This window comes from Giraffa tippelskirchi, chromosome 8 (genome assembly GCF_054371585.1).
Source record: "Giraffa tippelskirchi isolate mGirTip1 chromosome 8, T2T-mGirTip1v1.2.pri, whole genome shotgun sequence".
NCBI classification, from domain to species: domain Eukaryota; kingdom Metazoa; phylum Chordata; class Mammalia; order Artiodactyla; family Giraffidae; genus Giraffa; species Giraffa tippelskirchi.
In genome coordinates this window covers 163,274,490-163,297,303 of record NC_137282.1, presented here as the reverse complement: position 1 = coordinate 163,297,303, position 22,814 = coordinate 163,274,490, and the positions used below count along the sequence as shown (strand labels likewise).

Here is a 22,814-nt window from a genome sequence, read left to right as displayed (position 1 = left end):
TTTTTGAAAAGCTGGTAGAACACTGAGATGACATCACAGTGACACATGGAAGCATTTGGAGCCGTGCCTCATGGGAGGGCAGCCCTCAGGGCAGGCAGGCGGGCTTCAGGCCGACAGGACAGGCTCGCAGACCGACCTCCTGCATCAGCAGCCGTGCCGCTCGTTGCTGGGTCTCGGCACGTCCTGCAGGGACCACGTGGAGGAGGAGGACCTCGCGTGCCCAGTGTCGCCCGTGTCTTCTTTTCTGGTCCTCGAAGCAGACCCACTTCCCCATCCCTCTCGGGAGAGCAGGTCAACACCAACACGTTGTCACTCATGACCAAGGCTGGTACTTAAAAAACTCATCTACAAGTGTGGCTATCGCCAAATTGCCCAGAGAAATTATCTTTGAGCAAAGGGAAAAGTATTTGTCACTCCTAGTGTAGTGACTTTTCTCCAGAGTAAACAGCAGCATCTTTCCAAAACTAGCCCCTCTCTGCACTGGGTCAGAGGTATTTACACTCAGCCAGAGCCATGAAGAGCCAGGAGCCAGGCTGACTGTGCCCGCAGAGGGCCTTTCCTGTCTGCCCTCTGCAAAAGCCTCCAGGAGGAAGGATGGAGCCTCCGGAGTCGAGAGGGGACACCAATCGGGGCCAAGGCAGGGATGAGGGGAGGGGGCTGGCTGGTGGTCTGGGCCTGGACTGGGTGGGCTCACTGGCAGCCCAGATGCCACGGCCCCCGCTTCTCGAGGAAGGAGGCAGGCACACAGCGAGGGCGGGTTGTTTCTGGGGAGTGAAAAACATTTAGAAATTATTTTCTGAAGCGTAACTCTAATGTTTCCTGTTTTTATGATCTAGAATTGCCTCGGGAGCCTGTAGGGTCAGTGAACCCCCAGGGAGGCGAGAGCACCGCGTGCAGACATTGTGGTTGGCAGCCGGAGCGCTGACGCAGCTGCGTGCCCACGGCCCCGGCCGGGAACAGCTGTCCCCGAGGGGCGGGCACAGCGCAGGGGAAGACGGGCAGAGAGGGGGCAGGAAGGTCTGCTGGGGGCCAGCCACCTCGCTCTCTTGCTGAGGCCTCAAGAGGTCAGGTTCCTGGAGCTGAGCTAACTCGTTCAAGGGCACACGGCCGAGTCTGTCAAGTTGCTTCCTCCACACTCCACGGAGCTCAGTCTCAAACCTCCTGCAGCTGCTGAGACAGTTCAGGCCCTCTGACTGCTTCCTTCTGGAAGAAGGACACTGTGCTAGTCAGGGTTCTCCAAAGGGTCAGAACCGAAAAGATGGACACGTATCTATCATCTCTCCATCATCTATCCGTCCATCGTGTATCTGTTAACTATCTATCTACCTATTTATCATCTATCCATTATCATACCTATTATCTATCCATCTATCATCTATCTATTATCTGTCTGTCTTTCATCCATCTATCATCTATCTATCTATATCTGTCATGTATGTATTACCTACCTATCATCTATTTATCATCTATCTATTCATCGATCATGCATATATCATCCCTCTATGTTCACGAGAGAGGGGTTTACTGTAAGGAACTGGCTCACACAGTCTTGGGGGCTGGCAGCCAGGATCCTGGTTGATGAGAGGAGACCCAGGGGAGCTGATGGTGTGGCCACAGGTCCCAGTCGGAAGGCCTGCGAACCAGGAAAGCTGACAGAGCAAATTCTCATCCAAGGCAAGTCTGAAGACAGCAAAAGACCAGGGCCCCAGGCGGAGAGTGAACGCTCTTTAATCCAGACTTTTTGTATGGATTAATCCAGACTGGTTGTATGAGGCCCACCTACACGGGGGAGGGCGGCCTCCTTTACTCAGTCTACTGAATCAAATATTAATCCCTCCTCAAACACTAGAAGACACACTCAGAATCACATTTGACCAAATATCTGGTCCCTTGGTGGCCCAGACAAGTTAATGCAAAAATCAGAGTACTGATTGTAAAAGAATTTTAGATAAATCTTTTCAAGGAGAAAGATGTTCAGTCCCTCAGTGCTGTCCCACTCTTTGCGACCCCATGGACTGCAGCACGCCAGGCCTCCCTGTCCTTCACTGTCTCCCAGAATTTGCTCAAACTCATGTCCGTTGAGTAGATGGTGCCATCCAACCGTCTCATCCTCTGTCACCCCAAGAAGACACAGACATGAGGAAAGTTACAGGAAAATATTTTTGAAAGTTTTAGCAATGATATTTTACATCCACATAATAATAAAATGATAAACTTTATATGCAATCCTGAGAGGCTTTACATAGACACATAGTTTCGAGGTCAAGAACTAAATTCCCACTTAGCAGATGGAGATGCTGAGGTTCAAAGAGAATGAGTGACCTCTTGAAGGTCATAAATGAAGAACAAGGAAGAAGTAGGGCCTGAACACCGCATCCTCTGACAGTTCAGTTCTGTCTGTAATGACGCCTGCTTCTGAGTAGGCCCGGCTGATGCATTTTCAATTCAGATGGATCCGGAAGGCAACCATCAGTAGCTAAATTAAAGTTTTGTTTGTCTAAAAACCTTGAGAATTTTTTAAATCAAAAACTTTTTAAGTTACTACTTGGTGTGAAAGTGACAGTGTTAGTCGCTCAGTTGTGTCCGGCTCTTTGCGCCCCCAGGGACTGTAGCCCGCCGGGCTCCTCTGTCCGTGGGATTCTCCAGGCGAGAATCCTGGAGGGGGGTGCCATTCTCTTCCCCAAGGTATCTTCCCAACCCAGGATTCAAACCCAGGTCTCCCGCATTGCAGGCAGATTCTTTACCATCTGAGCCACCAGGGAAATCCATTGCTTGGTGTACTTAGATTTTAAAATGTCAGACTCTTTCCAGAATGAAGTCTGTGTGATGCTCTCAGACGCTCTGAATAACGTTTGCAATCTCGAGCATGTAACGCCTAACGTGGATTTTAGCTGTGGGCCACCAGGGAGGGGAAAGTTGTTGAGAAAGTTTAAAGAGTGGGGCGAGAGCCTAGAAAACTGTCGTTTTATTGGACAAAGACCATGACTGGGCTTCATGCTGTCTGATGGATGCTGTATTTCTTTGTTCAGCGGGCCTTCAGTCCCTTAAGGGGCAGGAGGAATTCTCTGGATGGAGTGCTGCTCAAGTTCTTGGGGGAATTTAGTGATAGGCTGTGGAAGGATGGACATCCGGGAACTTTGCTGAGCAAGATCCCCAGTCCTCCCAGCTGAGCACCAAGACAATGATTCTAGCGTGTGAAAGCCAGAGTCAGACAGATTTCCCAGAAGATTCCAGTGTCGGATGGAGGGCCTGAGGGAACAGTAATGAAGTGTCAAGGCTGCAGGGGAGGGAAGGCAGGGGAGGGCCACGTTAGGAGTGATGGATAACAGCTCGAGGTGTCCAGATGTTTTTATTACTTTAAATTTTGCTTCCAGCATCGTGTTTGCAAATAGATTAGTAATGCCAGTTATACTCATGCTTAACCTTTAACCTGCTGTATAACTCATCGTGTCTACCTCTGGCCTGGACCTCCCTCTGAGACCCAGGCCCATGTATCCCACTGCCCGCTTGACATTTCCTCTGAGATATTCCAGAGCAGCTCAATCCTGACGTGTCCAAAACCCAAGTCAGTTTTTCCCTTGAGAGCCTGGTGCTTGCTCAGCTCATTATCCCGATGGCAGGTACCACCAGCCAGACACTGGTGTGCCTGTGAGCACCCTGGGGTCACCACCAGCCCTCCCCTCTCCCCCCCCACTCCCACTGCGCCCCATCCAGGCCCCCGAGTTCTCCCCTTGGGCCACTGCAGTCACCGTTCTGCCCACATCCCTGCTGTCTGTTTGGGGTGAGTTGCCACCTGCAGCTGGAACAGCCTTGCTCAAAATGATATAAAACCACATCACTGGCTTCTCTCCACCTTAGGGGAGCATGCTGGCCATGTGGTCTCCCAGATCCCGGCATGGCTGGCCCAGACATCCTCAGCACACCAGGCTTCTTGCCTTGGGCCTTGTGCTCCAGCCCCGCCACAGGTGCCCGCGCCTGCCGTGACAGACCCGCCCCGCCCCGCCCCACCCTGACTGGGCCCCTGTTCTGCCTCAGTCTCTCTGTGAAAATGAAAGCCGCTCAGTCGTGTCTGACTCTTTCGACCCTATGGATGGTAGCCCATCTGGCTTCTCTGTCCATGGAATTCTCCAGGCAAGAACACTGGAGTGGGTAGCTGTTCCCTTCTCCAGGGGATCTTCCCAACCCAGGGAATGAACCCCGGTCTCCTGAGCTGCAGGCAGCTTCTTCACCAGCTGTGCCACCAGGAAAGCCCTTTCATCTCTGCCTGTGTGCTAGCTCCTTCCTGCTTTGCCTGGTGACCGCCCCCCACATCCTTCACACCTTGCCAGGCCCAGGCTTCTTCCAGGAGCCCTTTCCCCTTGTCCCCACTGGGCCCCAGTCCCATAGGAAGACCTCAGAGCTCCCTTTGAAGGTTTTTACAAATTGTAATTTAGTGGGTAGTCGTGTGATCAGAAGGAAATGGCAACCCACTCCAGTATTCTTGCCTGGAGAATCCCAGGGATGGCGGAGCCTGGTGGGATGCCGTCTATGGGGTCGCACAGAGTCGGACACGACTGAAGCGACTTAGCAGCAGCAGCAGCAGCATGTGATCACTGCATGACTGTCTCCGCCCCTAAACAGGCAGGGACAGTTTCTGGTTTTACTCTTTTGATTTGGGGATGGGAAGAATAAATAAGTGAATCCTAACTGAGCAAGAAATGGCCACCACATCTATAAGAGGCCCAACGGCTTAGGCCAGGGTGGAACCAGGTCACTGCTGCCCACTCTCTGCTGTTGGCTCTCATTTAAACAAGAAAAGACATAGGGAAACTGTTGTGCTAAGAATTTCCTTAAGATCGCAAACCTTAAAGATTATGCTCAAAAGTTTCTGGCAAATGAATCTGTAATATCATTAACCAAATTTGATTCTGCAGAAATTAACTTAGACACTGTTTCATCAGACCTCTTACTTTCCCCCTTTCCACCAGTTTCGGGAGAGGACAGACCGAGTGCGTGGTGCATGCGTTAATTTCCTGATTTTCTGGTGATCCGTCTCCTTTCTTACTTTTTCTGCTATCCCGTTGGTGGTGCCTGTCTCTGCACTATTGAGTTTTCCTTGGTTCCCCTCCAAGATGAAACATCCTCACAAGTTTGGAGGACCCGGGTTGGAGGAAAACTTTGGAATATCTTAGGATCCAAGGCAACTCAGTGCCACAGTTCTTCACAATTTGTGCTGGTTTTCACCCGAGTGTTTCAAGTTGCACACCTACAGGCTAGAGTATTTCAAGCTGCACATGAAGCCTAGTGAAGACACTTCGTAGGTTGGACAACAGGCTGGTGAGCCTTTTGTTTCCTCAGTTTGCTAGAAATGAAAGTTAATCTCCATTGAGAGGCATTCCGCAAGCGGAAGTGTGAGTTTGGGGTAAATCTACTTGATTTGCGAGTATTTGCTGGCGCTTTCAACCCTATCTGCATTAACATTCTTAAATTACACAAAATTTACAAAGGCAGTGGAGACAAGACGTGCTCGCCCTCCGTGGGGACTTCAGTGATATTGTAAATCAGCCGTTCTAGCTCTCAGGGCCGACTGGACCTCTTGGCCTTTGGATTTTCGGAACATGATTCAGTCTCAGCTCGGGTTCATCTGTGTATCTTCTTCCCAGCAGAGCAGGAAAGGCGTCCTGAGAGTTTTCGGATCACAGTTTATTAAAGTTCTTAAATCATCTCAGAAGGGGAAATATGACCCGAGTAAAACAAGTGAATTTTTTAAAAAAATGGCCATCAGAACAAGACCTGGTGTTTTAAACCACGCAATTAATAGTGATTTTGGCTGCAAGAAGCCCAGAGAACTGTTTCAGGCTTCTGTTGGATTGAGTCACGTTCTCCTGGCCATGTATTTATATGTATACTACGAGTATGGATAATAAGAAACATGTCTGTACGTTGTCCACATAATGCAATATTAGAAGCTTGAAGCCAGCTTTCAACAGCGGAAGCAGAAGCTTTGATGATTCTCTTGTATGTTAGAATCGTTCTGAATCAGCAACTTGATGAGATGGTCAGTTTCGACAATCTGGACCCCAGAGTGGTGTCTCGGGTCTGGTGTATTTGCTTTGGCTGTCTGGGTATTTCCAAGGCAGTGGACGATCGCCGGTGGAGAAAGGGGGAAAGGCCCTCCAGGGGCGTACGTCTCCTCTTTGGACAGGTGTTTAAATCTGCGCTGCTAAGAACTTGCCTTTCCTGTGTTGAGGGAATGACTTTAGAAGGTCTGACATTTTTCCTCTTCATTCCTGAAACCCAGACAGCATGGGGACCCTGTGAGCCCCTGATGGCAATTGAGGGATGAAAGGTCTTAATTGACAAAAGAGCCCCTTGGCTAAATGCTTGTCTTTGTAGAACTTGTCAAAAGCATTCAGTTTCAAGCCAAAAAGCTGCCAGAAGGAAGGCCGATCACTGATGACAGAAAGATTAGGAGAGCACAGATCTGCTGGGCGCACAAATGCACAGAATGAGGCAGAGGCAGGGTCAGCCCAGGGCAGTTAACCCACAGGGATCCTCACGGGGAGGACGGGGACCCGGCGTCCATCTCCCACACGACGAGCAGCGACTTGTCTCTGCCCTAAGAAGCTGAAATCACGAGCTCCAAGTGCGTTTCTAACTCTGTCTTTTTGCTCATTGTGAGTCTGCCCTGTTTCAGGCTTCGTAGAAAACTGAGGCATAAAACAAGCAAATGACTGCCCAGGTCATTTGCTGGAGGAACCCGCTCGGGTGGGGGTTGGGGGTCTGCTATATTCCAGTGGCAAACACACACACACAAACACACACACACAGATTCAGCCCATTGTGGGTTTTCTGCAGGCTATGGATTACCTCCAAGAAAAGTCCTGTCTTTTTCTGGGTTCTATACAGGGCTATAAATAAGCTATTTTAGTCCAGCTGAGAAAATTTAACAAATGGGCAGAGTAAGACGTGTGAATGGTCCAGACAACAGCTGTGCCCAGACCTTGGTGGTGGTGGTTCTGGTTTGTTCCTGGCTGTGGAGGGAAATTGTGCGAAGCTGTGGGTCAGATCTAGAAGGGCGGGGACCTTTCCCCTCGAACTTCCTGCAGACACCCTCCCTGTGGTGCTGGATGAAGGAATGGACTCCAGTCCATCCATCCTGGGACTTCCTATAAGTTCTGATTATCTAGAAAAGAAGTTGGAATTTGGCCAAGGAGGCATTTTGAGCATTTCTATTTTCTTCAAAACTGGAATTTCTATCCGCATCAATACCTGCCCCCCACTGCCCCACCCAGTGAGGGAAATTTTGTCCTAACGTCCTCCACTTCCAAACCTCTGTTGGACAGGATAACAGCAGTGAACACATGGCAAAGGCAGAGAGTCCAGAGAGGGTGGGCTGACTTCCAGAGTTTCTTGGGGGAAAGGGGTAGGTGAGCAGGGAGAAAGGCGAGCCTCAAGCTGAGAGTGACTGAAGGGTCTTTTTGATGAGCTTGGAGAGAGTTTTTGGAGAAGCTGACATGTGATGGAGACGTGAAAAGATGTGAAAAAGAGAAAAAGAGCGGTTGGAAAGAAGACTTTGTGGAGTCCTTTGTCTGCTTTTATGTTTGTTTGTTTGTTTGTTTTTAATTAATAGAGCTCCTTTTTGCATTTTACAGAGACCCCGAGAAAATCTATTTTAACTGCTTTTCTAATGAAAACCTTGGATGTCAGACAGTGTTTCTTTGCATTTAACATCTTGCCAAGAATGGCTGGCAGAATGTCGGGCTTATGTGGGTGATGCATGATGTAACAAAAGCCCTGCCCACTGGGTGCTGGGCGTCAGCACTCAGGGGGACCTGCATCAAGACCCAAATGCCCAGGCGTCTGTGTCCGTGCTGAGCATCTCCACGTGAGTCTGATGTGTTGGCCGCGGAGACACCTAGTGTCCTGCTGCGACGCCCATCAGACCAAGAAAGTAAGTCAGGGCTCCAGCAACACTGCCTTAAACTAGGGACGCTAAATATCACCACGGTCACTCGTGCCTGTCAGGGGCACTGTTGGGAGTAAGACGGCTTGTTTTAAACCTTTCATGTGATCAGGACAGGGCAAGGACTTAAAGAGTAGAAAATGCAACTTTCCTTTTTCTTTCTTTCTTTTTTTTTTTTTAAATGCCACTATTTTCAAAAACAAAAGGGAGAAAAGCCATCCGCTAGAAGTGAAACGGCCAGCATCTGCCTGGTAATTTTCCATCTGTGCCACAGCGATCTTCACCAGCAATTTAAAAAATCCTGTCATAAGCAGAAAACAGATTTGGCCACGAAAGTAAACTCCACTTCCTGCCAGTGACTGAATGTGACTTCCAGGTTTATAAACTCCGAGGCCACTCACATCGCGTTAGTTGTTGAGCCAGGGAGAGGTTTGGCTTTTAGAGATGTTTACAATATTTTTCAAGTTTTGTAATAAGCAAGTGTCCAGTGAAATTCACCATGTGGACAGCAGGAATGGGGCAGCCTGACAGTCTTAGGCTTGTGTTCCCGGCATCAGGGGCCTGCCCTGCCGGTCCAAGAGAGAGCCTTGAGTGATATCAAAGTGACGTGGTGGTGCTGAGTTAGAAGCTGCGGACAGCCGTTATCTGCAGGGTCTACATCCCAGTGCTGAGAGAACTCATCCTTTCTCAAACTCGAGCAGATTAAAGGTTTGCATGTGCCGTGGGCAGGAAGACAGCCATATTTCTGGAAATATGAGGAAAAGGTATAGATCTGTATCTCCTGTCTGTTTTCATGGAGTGTGAATTTACCCTGCTCAAATTATTCTATTTGAAGCTGGTCCGGGAACCTGGGTTGGCAAGGAGCAGCCATGTCTGTAGAATGACTCAGTCATTCCAGTTTCCTGCAGCCTGGTCACCCCCAGCCCCAAAGCAGCTGCCACTCACACCTAACTGCCATCACCAAGACGTCCCAGGCTGCCCTTCCTGGAAGCTGCCCCTGGGCCCCTGGCATCTGGTGGCCCCATGACCTTGGCTGTAAGAGAAGGAGGCTCTGACGGGAGTGAAGGGGTAGCTGCAGCCACGGGACACGGAACCGCCTGGGGTCCTTAGACATAATCAGACGCAATCTGCAGAACTCCAGGCCTCTCTGTTTGGCAACAGAGTCCCCTGTCCCTTCTGTGGTGTCTCCAGGGCCATGGCATCAAGCTCTCTGGCAGCCCCTCTTCACTCAACCCTGCACTTTGTGCTTTTTTTTTTAAACCAGATTCAGTACAGTGATGTCAAGGAGGTAGAGGAGGAGGAAGAAGACATGCTGACTGGCTTGTATGCCCCCTCCCCCCCCCGGCACCCCAAGCCTCCATGACCTCTCTGTCCGCGTCTCTGTGTGTGCTGGTTGTGGGGTGTTTCACCCTCCCTCCATCCTAGTCATGTTCAACTTGCTGTACTCCTTGCTGAAGTCGATGAAAATTAAGATCGAAGATCCTGTGAATATTAGTTAGGCGTGTGTTTGACTGAATGTAGTACAAAACCTGAAGATGTTTAAAAACTAAGGAGTTTATCTGTGTCAGATAATAAGAAATCTTAGTGTGGTCGAAACAAGGCTACTTCCCAGGCTCCATCTACCTTCCTGCTCTGCCATCTTCCGGGAGTGCGTCTTCATCCTCATGGTGCCAAGATGGCTGCTGCACCTCCAGGCCATGTATTCCAGGCAGGAAGAAAGGTGAGTGAAGGGAAAAGGGTGAAAGGCTGAAACAGACAGACCTACCGGATGTTTCCTCTTTAAAAATCTTTGTGGGACACTCTGTCCTTAGAGGCCTACTTACATCTCATAGCCCAGAACTGGCTCTTTTATCCACCCTTTGCTGCATAAATTCTATAGCTTCTGTGTTAGAGGAAGGGGACCATTACACTTTTGAGTAGCTTTGCGAGGACTTTCACACTGTTCAAGATAATCCATAGGAAACACATACCTTGGTTCCAACACGTAAGCGGTAAATTGAGAGTTGGGATTTCATTAAGAGCACGGTGACCGCCTGTGCGGGCTGGTCTGAGAAGGGGCGGCGGCAGCCTAGCCAGTGTCCCTGGCCCCTGTCGCCTTTGCCCCAGATCGTTCCTGTGAACGAGTCAGGAGGGCTTAACCAGGACGCCTGCCTCGCAGGCCCTCAAGCCCACGGTTACGGTTTCCTGCAGGTGTCTCCTCGCAGCTCTCTCCACCCGTCAAAACCCCATCAAGACATAAAACAGGAAAGTCCCTGATTTCCCCCTTCACACTCAGACAGCTTCTCTTCCAGCTTTTGATCTGGCCTGTTCAAGGGCTTCAGATAAATGGAGTCACACAGTAGACCTTCTTCTGGGTAAGTGAAAACTCAGGATGATATTTTTGAGAATCACCCAGATGTATCATTGCAAAAGCTAATTTATTTCACTCATTGTATGAGACCAAAACAAACTCTGGATCCCAGTTAGGTTCAAATCACCTATCATATTTTTGAGGTTTATTTATTCTTTTTTTTTTTCTGAGGAACCAGATGAAACTCTGGACTTTTATCAGAAGCAGAAGCTTATCCCTATCCAAAATGAAATTACACAAATTCATACCTATGGTAAAGATCCTAACTGTCTCTTGGACAAATTTCCAGCAGAAAGGCCCAAAACAAACTGGTTCTAGTCCTCTGAATTAAAAAATATATATATTTATGGGGAAAAAATTCATTTTTGTTTTAAAGAAAAGTTAAAAATAAGTCCCTCTTCCAGAGCATAGAGCTTCCTTTGTCCAATCAGGTTGGAGTATGCCAGGGGAGAAGTCGTCTTGCTTAGAAGTCACTATCTGATGAAGGAGAAACAAGAATCCTTTCTCGAAATCTCTATAGACAGCACAGAACGTTAAAGCTATCAGAGCAACGCTGCCCTTCTCTGTGGCAAAGAATGCAATCTCCTGGCAATAAAGATCTTTATTTCATAAGAAGGAATGTGGGTTTGGGAACTTTTAAATGACTCATTTTAGGTTTCTTGTCTCTGAGAGATATAAATTAGCAGCAGCAAAATCTTATGGCCTTTTGAATGCTTCAGCCCTTGAATTGTAAATTAAAGTTTGTTTAGCCGTTTGGCGGGCCTTAACCGTACCAGAAAGAGCTGTTAAATATTTTATGGTGTCTGAACGCGTTTGCAACCCTGGGCACCATTCCTGTCCCCTGACACATTTTTGTTCAAATGAGAAAGGGAACGACAGAATGCACATAAAAATATTCCCAGTTAACAGAAGTTTAAATGAATTAAAGAAAGAAAGAACACACATGTTTGCATTTAGACATGGTATAGGGCCAATTTTTTCATGAAGAGTGCCTTATTACTTCTGCTCTAAGCGATGCTCTGAATGTTCAGCGTTTGACAAGGGGAATTTCCCTCCCTGCTCTCATTCCCCGATAGTATATATTAAACTAATTGCTTTATTTTAACAAGGGGGACCCTGTTTCCCCCAGCCATCCTCCTGACCCCCAGGTTGAACTTCAACTCCAAGGATCTTTGCCGAGAGATAATTGCACCATCGATATGATTTAAGGCACTTTCGCTCCAGTACGTGAAGTCTTCTCCGTCTCCAGAAACATTTTTAACTCTCAAAGGGTCAGATTCCCATCCTGCATAATTCTTGGAGAGTCATATAAAAAATCTGGCCCAGAGTTTCCTTATCATTTATAATTTTCAAAATGCTCTCAGAGTCACAGACCTATCTAGTGTTTCAGAGATGAACAATTTGCTGTTTTTCAAGAATAAAAATTCTCTGAAGAGTAATGTTAGGAAGCCAATAAGATTAAGACTGTCACAGGGAAACTGTAAATAACACGTCTGCCAGAGTCTGCAGCGCCCGCATCTCAGGTCGGCATTTACAAACCATTCTTCAGCTTCTCCTTAAAAAGCACTCAAGGTCGAAGTGAACACACATGGAAAACTGGCACGTGGTGGGGGATTGGCCATCCTGCCATGGATGGAAGGATGGAGGGGGCACCACTCTGAAGGTCCCCACCCTCAAGACTCAAGATTCTCCTTCTCAGGAAAGCTCCCCGACCTACCTGCCCTGAGGCCCCAGGGCAGCGGCGCTGAGTCCTGCAGTTCCTTCCCACCTCCTCCTTTTCCTGGCACGCTGCTTCCTGCACTTGTGTATTACACACGCACACATACAGGTGCACACCCAACACCTGAAGCAAACATAAAAACCCCACACACACCCAGCCTCTACAGGCAGACACACTCACACAGCTTCAGAATGAGCAGCTTTAATTCATTTGCGTTCTCTCTGGTCCTTACTCCCTGAGGAGAACCTTGCTCTCTTGGTCTGGGCAAAGGCAAACACTAAGACTGCCTCTTTTGGAAGGCGTTGGGTCCATGAGCGATGCAAATATCCTGTATCTCTAGGTAACTTCTGCTGGACCAGGGCTCAGCAGCATTGTTCTGTAAAGGCCAGAGAATGACTTTTATAATAATAATACTTTAGACCTTGTCGGCTACAAGGTCTTTGCCTCAGCTATTCAACTGCAAAGAGGCCACATCCACAGGCAAACAAGTGGTGTGGCCATGTTCCAATAAAACTTTATTCGAGGACATTAAGATTTGCGTTTCATCTAATTTTGACATGCAATATTATTATTCTCATTTTTCAAAACCATTTACAACTGTAAAAGCGACTCTTAGCTCACAGGCTATAAATAAACAGACAGTGGGCTAGACTAGACCCACTGCCAACAGCTTACTGAACCCTGTACTTTCTAGAATATAAATTCTAAGGACTGGGCTTTTCATGTTTGTAATTCTGGAGCCTTAAGTACCATGACAGGTACTTAATAAGTACTTGTTTAATACAAAAGTAAACTAAATAATTTCTTCTGAATCTGTAATATAAATTAATGCATGCTTACTAATATGTATGATAACATAATAATAATAAATTATATTGTTTAAAAATAATACTATAAACTTATATTTGCCTGGTTCTTTACAGCTGGACAAATACTTTCACAAACCCCATTTGTTTAGCCTGTGTGCCTGTGACATCTGCAGGGAACACAAGTCTGTGTGACAGATGATAGAATTTATCACCGAGTGCATTTTTGCTTTTGTGAGCATATCATGAGAACTCTGATTTTTTTTTCCCCCAAATAATTGCCCTATAGAAAACGCCTGCCTGCTTTTTGTTTTTTAACTTTCATTACTGTCTGAGAAGTTTGAGGTGACTTTTTGACACATTATCACATTTCAGCTTCTCGGGGACTTTAGTTCACATGTGGGAAGAGAGCAAACTCCATCCGTGTTCATAAACAAGAGGTCGGCGTGAACTCTGGACGAGCTTGCGGCAGGGGGTCATCTCTGAAGGAACAGGACGCTGTCCACGGTGGCAGGTGAGCCTGAGGGGCAGATGGCACCTGGGCCGGCTGTGCAGTATTGGCCACCAAGCCCGGATGTCCTCTCCATCCTTCTCAGCCCACTCTGTGCCCAGGCAGGTTGGCATCTGGTGGGTATGATCACTGGACAACACCCGAGGGACCAGAGGGTGGGGCAGAGAGAGGGCGGAAGTCCATCCCCCGCTCTGGGTCTGCAGTCCTGGGTCCCAGGGGGAGCACTGCTGTCTTCCCTCTCAGTTGAGAGTGGTGATGGTTTTCCGTGCTGCTGCTGGGCCACCTGACCACCCCTAGCCTGGCCTTCCCTGGTGGCTGAATGGTAAAGAATCCGTCTGCAGTGCAGGAGACCCGGGTCGATCCCTGGGTCGGGAAGATCCTTGGAGGAGGGAATGGCCACCCACTCTAGAGGAGCCTGGCTGGCTATAGTCCACGTGGTCGCAGAGAGTCGGACACAGCTGGGTGACTAACACTAACACTAAGTTGCCCAAACCTCTGTAAATAACCTCTTCCTTAAAGCTTTCCAGGTAAGCCATCTGCTTCCTGTGTGGTATGAGGTCTGCCTTGGGGGCACGGGAAGCGCAGTAGTTGGGGGCCCCAACTCAGAGCCATCACTTCAGAAATGTCTCCCGCTAACCCTCCCCTGGGGTCACAACTCTGGGTATTTTCTTTGACTCCGCGAACCCTCTCGCCCACGTCACACAGGAAGGACCAGGAGCCCGCTCTCTGTAGGGCGGGTGTGAGGGCCAGACCTGCTGCGCCCTCTTTCCTGAGGCTAGGTTGCCTTCGGCACTGAGTCGGCTCCCGGAGCAGCAGGGGTGGGGAGAAGAGCAGGGGCCTACGTCCTGGACGGGGCTTCCCCGGCGGCTCAGTGGTAAAAACCTGCCTGCGGTGCAGGAGACCCGGGTCGATCCCTGGATCGGGAAGATGCCCTGGAGGAGGAAATGGCCACTCACTCCAGTAGTCTTGCCTGGAGAATCCCATGGACAGAGGAGCCTGGTGCGCTACAGTCCATGAGGTCGCAAAGAGTTGGACACCAACCACCACTTCCTGGGCTGAGCCTTCAAGGACCAGGGTGAGGCAGGGGGCAGTCACGGAAGGAAGGGGCTGCACCCTCCAGGAGCTCAGAACCGGAATTACTGATCATAGCCTATGTCTATTTGCTCATATTTTCCACACCACATATGAGCCCATTGGTGTTTTTCATATTTGTATTTCTCCCTTCATCATTTCAATTTCTCTTTTAAAATTGAAGTAGAGTTGATTTACAACGTTGTGTTGATTTCTGCTGTACATCAAAGTGACTCAGCTATACACGTATATACATTCCTTTTATATTCTTTTCCATTTTGATTTATTACTGCACTCTGAATATAGTTCCCTGGGCTTTACAGGAGGACATTCCAATGGATGTTGATATGAGTTTTACTAAAACCAGCGCTTATATTTACTTATTGTCATTACTGTTTTCCTATTTAAAAATTTTTTTTCATTTGTTTTTAGCCGATATTCTGCTATCTTGATTTTGATTTTTCAATGACAGAAGAATTTAAAGGTTTAAAAATATTTCTAGATGGTAGGTTTGTTTCCTAGCTTTTACTTTTATTATTAGTTTTTCATTTTATTGCTTTATGATCAGAAAAGGTTATTTTTGCTTTTTTAAAGATACGAATGGAGGTCTTCTTTCTGGCTGACTGGAGTCCATTTTTGTGACTATCAATAAATCATTTAAAAAGAAACAGTTGCTCTGATTTGAGGAGAGTGTGATACACGGTCCCGACCTCATCCTGTCGCTCCTTTTAGGGTGTGGAGCATCTCCCACTTCTCAGCCTTCCGAGTCGTCCGCCCATTCACTGTTTTGCTTTTACCTTCACTGTCTGCCACTCTTTCCCATCACGCATTTTCAAAGGCAACAAAATCCACGTCTGACAGGTCTGCTATCTCCGCAGATCAGATGAGCTCAGAGCAGCGTCTCGGCCCTGACACGTTCTGCAGAGGCGCAGGCCAGGCTTGGAAAGCCCAGCGGGGGAATCGGGAAGGAAAGAGGGATGTGTCATAACAGCTGGCACGACTGAGACTAACGCGTCTTTGGCCTGGGACCCATCGGCTGAACTTTCTTATATGGTGAGTGTGTATCAACCTGAGACCTTGGAACTCTTACCTGCACAGCGGCCAGGGGGAGCCAGGTGCTTCTGTGAAGGAGTGAATGAATGTCCTCTTAAAACTTACATCATGAAGCTTATACCACGGGCAACTAAAAATACATAAAATATATGACTGTCAGACAGTGACTGGCACTACACCAAAAATTAAGCTGGGAAAGAGGATAGTTACGAGGAACAAGGTTTATATAGCATCAGAAAATGGGGGAAAACATTTGCAAACCACACATTTGATAAGGAGATAATATTCAAAATATATAAGGAATTCATACAACTCAATAGTGAAAAACCAAGTAACCCAATTTAAAAATGGACGAAGGACTTGAATAGACATTTTTTTCAAAGAAGACATACAGATGGTCAAAAGATACATGAAAAGATGCCCGACATCACTCACTGTCAGGGAGATGCACATCAAAACCATGAAGAGGTATCACCTCACACCTGTTACAGTGACTGCTAAAAAAAGACGAGAAACAAGGCGTGTCGGTGAGGGTGTGGAGCCAAGGGAGCCCCACGCTCTGTCCGTGGAACAGAGCCTGGTGCAGCCGTGCCCACCTCACTCCCAGTGAACATCTGCTTGCTTCTGTGCGTGTTTCCAGAGTTTTTAATTATAAATACTAACAAATGCAACCGTATACGTTAAATCTCTCCTTTCATTGTTACACAAATGATTATACAATACCCTCAGCTTTTTCATCTTGCTTTTTACACAAAATTATAGATCTGGAGATTTTTGCATACCAGTATATAGAAAGACTCCTCATTGCTTTTAAATGACTGCATGTTCCATACTGTAAATAGCTTCTACTAAAGGAGATCAGTCCTGGGTGTTCATTGGAAGGACTGATGTTGAAGCTGAAACTCCAATACTTTGGCCACCTCATGGGAAGAGTTGACTCATTGGAAAAGCCCCTAATGCTGGGTAGGATTGGGGGCAGGAGGAGAAGGGGACGACAGAGGATGAGATGGTTGGATGGCATCACTGACTCGATGGACATGAGTTTGGGTAGACTCTGGGAGTTGGTGATGGACAGAGAGGCCTGGCGTGCTGCAGTTCATGGGGTCGCAAAGAGTCGGACACGACTGAGCGACTGAACTGAACTGAACTGAATACAAATTTGGAGTGTGTCCAGTCTTTTGCTATTGTAAACAATGCTGCAATAGAAAGCCTTGTTTATGTGTCATTTTGCAGGTGTGCAAGTCTATAGGATAAAGTTAGAGAAGGGGAGTAATGGGTTAAAGGGTGATACGCACGGTAAGTCTGACAATCATTGACAAACAGATCATGGCAGGGCCGGGAGGAGCACTCACCCCCACCCGCAAGGCATGAGGGTCTTCTTTTCCCGCAGCCTCCCAACAGAAGGTGCTAACAACTGTCCGAGTTTTGCCAACACGATGGATGAAAAACGACATCTCAGTATAGTTTTAATTTGCATTTTTCTTACTTTAAATACAGTGAGCATCTCTTTTTGTCTTTTGTATTTCATAATTTTAAGATGTAATTATCGTCTTTCCCTTCACCCATTTTTCTCTTGGATTCTTGGTCTGCACTCTGTGTTTTTAAGCCAACCGAAAAATGTTAAACGCTGTACATTATTTTGGATCTAAAAATCCCATCGCATTTTTAATGTTGTAAAACTTACAATAACCCTTCCATTTTAATAAGAGTAAATATGTGTTATTATACTACAAAATAGTTTCTTTGTTCAGAGTCTGAAATTAGAAATTTCAAACATGGCTCATATGTATGTGTGTGTGCATATAATGATGGCCTTCTTATAAAGTCATGTGAGGCCATAAAACTTTACTCCAAAAAGGGAACCAACCTCAAATGAGGTCTCTGGAATAGAGCTATGCTGAAGCTTAGAAATAAGGTCTCAGATTAGTCCAAGCATTTCTCCCACTAAGGGGATAACATTTCTAATTACATTTATAATTATTTTAAGCCCATTTGTTGAACAGATTCCAGTCTAAATCATTAATATCAGATTCCTGCAGTGGCTGCTTGAATGTGTATTACATTTATATTGAACTCCATTTTATTAATAATTTTTAGAAGAGTAATAGACATCATGAAATAAAGTGTCAGAGCCTGTCATCTTGTCTAATCCCCTCATTTTACGTAGGCCTTTAATAGGGACTTTGATTCTCACCCTCCCTCTTAATTCTTCTTTGCCGTTTAAAATGCATTCAGTGCTGACTGTAGCACCTGGTTACAGGTAAGTTCACACAGCGTCCATGCTGCCTGGTGCCCTTCACGCCTCGGTGCACATGAGGTCTTTCTTGTTTAGTTCTTGGCTATTTCAAATCTTAGGGTTCACTAGGGAAAATCCTCTGGGACAGTAAAAGTTCTATTTTTTTCAGTTACTAGGCTTCAATTTCTCCATGGGTCCCTTAAGGATTTTTGACTAGAAGCCTTCTAAGTTCCCCAAAGAGCCAACCATCGTTGAGTTTGGGAGGGGAGAGAAGGGTGGGTGATGGATTCTCCACTTTCTCCGGGGAAAGCACTGCCCTGTTTGGGGGCAAACTTAATATTTCTGCATAGCTTTGTTACATTCTATTTCCTGAGGTCATAACAGTCTGGGTTCCAATTACATTCCTAGAATAATGAGCCTATTACAGTAAATGAACATTTTCAAGTGCAACCGAACAACCGTCTATTGAATATGCCCGCACCTAATAATTTTCCACTTGGCAGAAGGAGAGAAGGAGGCGTTTGGGTGACAGGAAGTCATCTGTGAAACGTGATCGAAGAAGGAGGATGAGAAGGTAAGGCGGGTCTGGCGTCTCTCGTGGCGTCTGCTTAGTCAAGGCCGTGGGGAGATGGAGGCTGCAGGCCTTTTCTGCGAACGCTGAGGCCCCTGACTCCAAACCGCTTCAGGGTCCCCACGAGTCACCTGCTCTAAGCGTCCCCTTCCTCCTTTGAAAGCTGTGGTGGATATCGGATGACGGCCCACACCCTGACTTTGTTGGCTTAGCGCTATCACGGAGAATGGAGGTGGATCAAGTAACCCAAGTGGAGAGTGAGCTTTAGGAGTAGATGTGGTTTTAAGTGTTAAAAACATAGTTTTAAACAAAGCACGTTTTATGCAACTATATTGCAAGAAGAAGAAGTTATATATAATTTATACATACAAATTAATTTATAAATATATAACTATATAATATATAGAACACATATATATAAAACATATAAATATAGAACATATAGAACAGATGCACATATCAAATCAATGTGTGAGAAATATGTGAACTGCTACCAATCCTGTCTGTGTAACTGATCATGAGACCATAGTTGATATATTTTTAAGTGTATTTGTTGACATATAATTTACATGTCATAAAATCCATCTATTTAAAGTGCCCAGTTCAATGGTTTTTGGTATGTTTGCAGAGTTGTGCAACTCTCACCACAAACATTTTAATCACCCTCCAAAGCAAACCCGGTTCCATCACTCCCCTTTCCACTTGCCCAACCCCTAGTCCCTGGAAACCACTAATCTACTTCCTGTCTTTAAAGATTTGCCTATTCTAAAATTTTATATTTCATATAAGTGGAATCACACCATCTGTGGTCTTTCAGAACGAGCTCCTTTCATTTACATAATGTTTTCAAGATTCCTAATAGATTCACGTGTGTGTTGGTGTGTTCAGTTGTGTCCGACTCTTCACAACCCCATGGACTGGAGCCCACCAGGCTCCTCCGCTCATGGAATTTTCCAGGCAAAGATACTGGAGTGGGTTGCCATTTTCTACTCCAGAGAACCTTCCCAACCCAGGGATTGAACCCAGGTCTCCTACGTCTCCTGCATTGGCAGGCAGATTCTTTACCGCTGCACCGCCTGGGAAGCCCAGTTTTTTCATAGTTGATATTTATAGTAGCTTAATAACTGACACAATGTACAACAGCAATATTTATAGAGTGATTATGGGGAGTAAATGAGTTAATACGTATAAAATTCTTAGGATAATGTCTGACAGAGTTAGTGCTTAATAAATTACTTTTTGTCTTTATAAAAAGAACTCATTTTAAAATTGTGTTTTTCTAACTATAACAATAATAGCACATGGATGACATCCAAGGTCATTCACAAAAACTAATGTCAACACCATAATCCCCATCTCTGCTAATATTTTGGAATATATGTAAGGTATACATATATACACACATATACATACAACTTACTATAAATACATATGCATATATATAATATGCTACTATCTTATTGAAGTATAGTTGCTTTACAAAGTTGTGTTAGCTTCAGGTTTACAACAAACTGATTCAGTCATACATTACATATATGTTATTCTTTTTCAGATTTTTTTCCCCAATAGGTTATCACAAAGGGTTGAGGAGAATTCCCTGTGCTGCACAGTAGGTCCTTGTCACGCATCTATTTTATCTGCTCACCCCAGTCTCCTAATTCATCCCTCCCCACCCAACTTTCCTCTTTGGTGACTGTAAGTGTTTTTTCTATGCCTGTGGGTCTACTTCTGTTTTGTAAATAAGTTCATTTGTATCAATTTTTTAGATTCCACGTAAAAGTGGTATCATATGATACTTGTCTTTCTCTTGCCTGACTTACTTCACTTAGTATGATTATATCCAGGGCCATCCCTGCTGCTACAAATGGCAGTATTTCATTTTTTATGGCCAAGTAGTATTCCGCTGTATATCTGTACCATATCTTCTTTATCCAGTCATCTGTCGAGGGACATTTAGACTGCTTTCATGGCTTGGCTATCATGAATAGTGCTGCAATGAACATCAGGATACAAGCATGTTTTTGAATTATGGTTTTCTCTGGATATATGTCAAGGAGTGGGATTGCAGGATCATTAATTTAAGCTATTATTGATTACTTCATTTGGTATAGAAATACGCATGGAGATAAACAACAGTAAATGTCTTATATTCTAGCCTTACTGAAAAATTATCAACTTTTTTTCCAGTATAGGGTTTTCAAAAGAAAAATTAGTGATTACCATGATACTTGGCATGAGTTGACTTTTTCCTTGAGTTTTTCCTGTCTCTCCCTCAGGTTCAGCAACAGGATCTGTGAGCAGATGTCAAACTTGCCAGACTCTTCTGAAATGTAGGAAAACACTTCCAGTCAGTGCATTCTTATTTGTTGTTGTTTGGTCGTGTCTGACCCTTTGAAACCCCGATAGAGGAACCAAGAGATCGGGACTGAGTTTAAGCATCTTTCAGTTTTATTCCTCTGCTGAATGGAGACTTTGGACTATAAGAATGTGTTTTTTATAAAAGCAGCAAATAAAAATAGACAAAACGGCCTACGAGTTACTAAGGATAAGAATTTTGTGTTTAACCAACTTCATAGCCTCAGGGTCTAGCACAGCGCCCGGCGCAGGGAGGGCGATCAGGTGCTGTTGGCTTTCTTCTTAGGTGTATTGGAGGTGCGACTGTCACCAGTGTGACCGTACGTGGTTCACTCTCCATTCTCACCCGTTTTTACGGTACCTCAAGTATAAGTGGATCTCAGTTAACGCTCAAGAATTGAGCTCGGCTGATTGAAGCCTATGTGATTCCTTTCTGTTAGGGTAGATGTTTCTTGAGAAACATTTTTATTATTTAGCATATCATGGAAATTTGGACTTGCTGCGCACCTCATAACCACATCTATTATTTTATTACTTTTTTATTCCTCTGGGCTTCTTGTTCACAGTACACAACGCTCTCTGGTGTGACAGATCTTGGCACAAGTAATTCCAAACCTCAGAGCTCTCTCATCATCCAGCCCCAAGCAATTACACAAGCACTTGAGATCCTGGCAGTCAGGAGCGTGGATGTAAGTGAGGCGGACAAGGTGGAAACAAACGGCGACATCTGGAGAGGAGCTCGGCCAGGCCTCGAGTCGCCTGCCTCCAGCACCTTCCCTTTCCTCGGTCCCGCGCCCCTCCCATCAGCTCACGATGTCACAGGACCGTCTCCCTTGACGGTGCCGGGCTCGTCCTCAGCCAGCCTCCAGCCCCTCCAGGCAGGCAACACCCAGGACATCGCATCGGTCATTTTCCCGAGCTCCGTGCCTAAGCGTGGATCTGACCTTGTATCCTCTGAAAATGATCCTATGTGTAAACTCTTAAATAATCTCTTAAAATCTCTAGCTTCTTTTCTACAGAGAGTTCACATACAAGAATTGTATCTTGGCCATGACCCTTTTAATGAAATTAAAGATAGAAGGAAAACTGAGACTACTGGTTGTTCAGGTGGTAGAATGTTTGGGTTTAATGCATGCACATTCTTTCCTGGATCTCTGAGATGGATTTTATGGTTTTAATCAAAAGTGTAAGCTTTCAGGATAATGCTAAGAGATGGTCCATTGAACTGCGTTCTTAAAATATGAAAGCTGTCCAATCACTCTACAGTCTCTACATTGTAAAATTTTATGTCTCAACTACAGTTAATTTTCCATCACCCAACCTCTTGGCTGGACTTCCACGTCTTCTCAATAATGACTTCTCTTACTTGGCTAGTCATGTTAAATTTAGCAAAAACTGGGGTGCCAATCACCTCTGCCCGGCTCCCCCTGTGTTAAGTCATCTCTGATGCTATCTCAGGCTCCTTTCATCACCTTGTGGGTCCCCTCCATCACTGGGTTCCACGTTTGTAAGAAATTGCTTATTTGGATATCCATCCAGGCAGGCCCATCAGACCTTTCGCATCAGCTCGCTGGAGTCTGGAATCCAAGCCGCTGGCGCAGAAAGCAGGCCTTCGTGCCTCTGCATTAATGCGTGAGGAGTGGGGCGTTTATCAGACGCTTGTCACTGTGCCTCCCTGCGCGCCGTTGCTTTCCACGTGGGAAGCAGGGACCGTCCTCGCTCATGCAGAGGTGCGGCTCCAGGGGAGAGAGAGGCCACCTTCTTCTTCCTCTCCGGCGTGACCACGGTCGGCTCCGTGTGCGTCCTGTGCGATGACTGTGGAGCATGAAGAGATAGGGTGGAGACCAAGTGGAAGGATTTTCAGGGTTTCCCAGAGGGGTACTCCAGGGGCTCCGATTCTAGCAGACGGTGAGCGCAGCTGAGGGCGAAAGCGGAGTGTCGCTCCTGTCTCATGCTGGGGCCTGGGGGACAGGACCCGGTCCCTGCTGGCACCCCCCACCTAGGCTGCCCACCCCCTGCCTGCACCCCAGGCCACAGTCTCAGCCCCAGCACTCTGTGCTCCCCTCTGCTGCTCTCTGACATACTGACCTTGAAGAAGGCTGTTTATCTGTCCTCCCCTGGCTACTCTCCTTGTTCACACACACACACACACACACACACACACACACGGACGACCGCACCCAGGCGCATGCATAT

The 22,814-nt window shown here is 46.4% G+C and overlaps 2 long non-coding RNA genes across 2 annotated transcripts; one reads left to right on the top strand and one right to left on the bottom strand.

Annotated features, from left to right (window-relative positions):
* Nucleotides 1–12,200: 12,200 nt before the first annotated feature.
* LOC145518594 (uncharacterized) lies at nucleotides 12,201–18,063 on the bottom strand. The gene is made up of 4 exons (XR_014063012.1): nucleotides 17,651–18,063; nucleotides 16,809–16,870; nucleotides 15,494–15,586; nucleotides 12,201–12,391 (listed from the first exon to the last, which is right to left on the bottom strand). It is a non-coding gene; the product is annotated as an uncharacterized LOC145518594 (long non-coding RNA).
* Nucleotides 18,064–18,098: 35 nt separating this feature from the next.
* LOC145518593 (uncharacterized) lies at nucleotides 18,099–21,704 on the top strand. The gene is made up of 2 exons (XR_014063011.1): nucleotides 18,099–18,266; nucleotides 20,540–21,704. It is a non-coding gene; the product is annotated as an uncharacterized LOC145518593 (long non-coding RNA).
* Nucleotides 21,705–22,814: the final 1,110 nt, after the last annotated feature.